At 44.6% G+C, this 2,478-nt stretch overlaps 1 long non-coding RNA gene across 1 annotated transcript; it reads left to right on the top strand.

The window, feature by feature from the left end:
* The first annotated feature begins 168 nt into the window (after positions 1–168).
* LOC133100875 (uncharacterized) lies at positions 169–2,214 on the top strand. Its single transcript, XR_009702551.1, has 3 exons — positions 169–223; positions 1,314–1,430; positions 2,169–2,214. It is a non-coding gene; the product is annotated as an uncharacterized LOC133100875 (long non-coding RNA).
* The last annotated feature ends 264 nt before the right edge of the window (positions 2,215–2,478 follow it).

The following is a 2,478-nucleotide window of genomic DNA, read 5'->3' as shown; positions in this document are numbered from 1 at the left end:
ATGGCGGGAACCACACAGCCGGAGCCCCCGCCACTGCGCAGGCGCATCGTGGCCGCGGCCGGCGGTCTGCAGGGGCCACTGGGAATTGTAGTTCCCATTCGAAGGTCGGCCTGAGCGTCGGAGGCGCTCCCGGGGTCTCCGCCCGCCCGCTTCGACACTATGTCCATTGCTCAGGTGGGCAGAAGGAGGCTGCGCCCATTCCAGGGATATCTTCTGCCGAAAGGTGAGTCTTGGAGCATATAGATTTAGGTTATTAAGATGAAGTAAAAGAGATGTTCTCCGCTAACTTTATGACTGTTTCAGAAACAACACATTTAAACAATGTTAACCAATATCTTTTTTTTTAAGATTTAAAAAAAAATTTATTTATTTATCTTTGGCTGAGTTGGGTCTTCGTTGCTGCGCATGGGCTTTCTCTAGTTGCGGGAATGGGGGCTACTCTTCGTTGTGGTGCGCGGGCTTCTTATTGCAGTGGCTTCTCTTGTTGTGGAGCATGAGCTCTAGGCGTGCAGGCTTCAGTAGTTGTGGTACATGGGCTCAGTAGTTGTGGCTCGCGGGCTGTAGAGCGCAGGCTCAGTAGTTGTGGCGCTCGGGCTTAGTTGCTCCGTGGCATGTGGGATCTTCCCGGACCAGGGCTCGAACCTGTCTGTGACCCCTGCGTTGGCAGGCGGATTCTTAACCACTGTGCCACCAGGGAAGCCCAACCAATATCTTTTAAAGAGGGTTTGGAAATTAGTTCTTTGTAGAATTACTAGGTCCAATATGTGGAAATAAATGATGACCAACCAAATGAGAAAAGCAAAAGCTATTTATTCAAGAGCTTGCTATATTTAGAAAGGGAGTCAGCCACCATCACTTGTATTTTGGCAGAGACTCATAGGCAGGCAGAGGAGTTGGAAAGCTTAATAGTGAAAAAAGGGAAGGTTTCAGGTATGTCCTGATTCAAGGCTGTTTTCATGGGTAAGTTGTAGGTGGGCTAACTCAAGAGAGGGGCATCCTGTGTGATTGGTTAGGGGTGCATATGTGGCTTTCTCTGGTTGGTCCTAAGTTGGAAGTGGGGACAAAAATTAGGGAAGCTGTCAGTTGTTAATCAAGTCCTGGCTATTTTGAGCGGATTGTTATATGGGTTATTTGGCTTCCTGGACTATCACTAGACACCGCAGTCTGACTTCCTACAAGTCTGACTTAAAGCAGGCTGGCTTCCTGGGCTGTTTATTATAGATAAGGGGGTTGGTTTCCCGGGTAGGCTTCGGGCAGGTTGTGGGTCAGAGTTCTGTTTTTAAATATGGTCTGGTCATTGTTTGTATATTCAGTCTCTCAAATAGAACACCCAGGAATACTAAAATCTGAATCAGAGGAAGCTTGTGGAAGCATGGAGAGCTTTACAAGTATGAAAGGAGCCTGTTTGCTATCGATGTGCAGATCTGCCAGTAAGTCTTACCAGGTAAAGATACATCTCATCTCAAAGGTGGTCTGGGGTGGGCAGTCTGATAATCGCATCAGTGTTGTGTCACTTGAAAACTATCATTTTCATGAATTTTATTTTTACAATAATAGTAGGAAAGCAACGAGAGAATAGACTCTCTAGTAGGGTATTATTAGCCCAATCTTGAAAGTGATCATGGTCCCTTAGCTTCTGTGGGCAAAGTGGTGAAAAATAGGCTCTGGACAGATCATATTTATTTGAATATTTCTAGAAATGTGACATCCTGCACAAATCTTAGTAGATTTTCACAATCTCCGTGCATTCTGTCTTGAGTAGAGTGAATTTCATTGCTGGGAAGGTCTTCACTCTAATAACAGTAACAAGAGTGCCAGTAGAGTTCTCTTTTCCAGAACCACATGCCCTGGGCTTTTTAATGGAGGTTTCTCAGTTTCTTTACTGGAGATTCCTTATTGCTCCCTTTAGGAACTGACTTCTTTGAGCTATTTGGGAGTCCCCTATTTAAATTTCAGGACCATTAAGGAGGGCACACTGTAAGGAGCTAAGACATAAGGGGAGAAAGCAAAGGAAGTTTATTTATTGAGTTCCTATTGTATGCTTGATTTATTTAACATACGTTTTCCTCACCAGGCAAAAGGGCATGATAATAGCTAACGTTTATATAGCATTTGCTATGCTGTCAAGGATGTATGTGATAGGTACTAATATTATCCCTATTTTACAGATGGGGACATATGCTGAGAATTAAAGTAATTTGTCCCAGGTCACGAACCTAGTAAGTAGGAGAGCCAGACATCCTGACTCCAGAGTCTGTGTGATTAACTCCTAATCTACAAGCTATGTGTCTACAAGGGATTGTTGTAAGGGTTAAATGAGATAAAGTAAGAGGTGCCTGGCCCAGCTCATAGCCCAGAACCACTCAAAGTGAGAAAGCTATTATTTTGTGAAAGTGCTCTGGTATATAGGCTTTTATCCCAAGGGCCGCTGGGAGGCAGTATTACCATTCAGTTGGTTTCCCCTTGTGCTTTCATCCT

The sequence above is a fragment of the Eubalaena glacialis genome, chromosome 11 (genome assembly GCF_028564815.1).
Source record: "Eubalaena glacialis isolate mEubGla1 chromosome 11, mEubGla1.1.hap2.+ XY, whole genome shotgun sequence".
NCBI lineage: Eukaryota > Metazoa > Chordata > Mammalia > Artiodactyla > Balaenidae > Eubalaena > Eubalaena glacialis.
The sequence above is the reverse complement of the archived record's forward strand: the minus strand, read 5'-3'. Positions and strand labels throughout refer to the sequence as shown.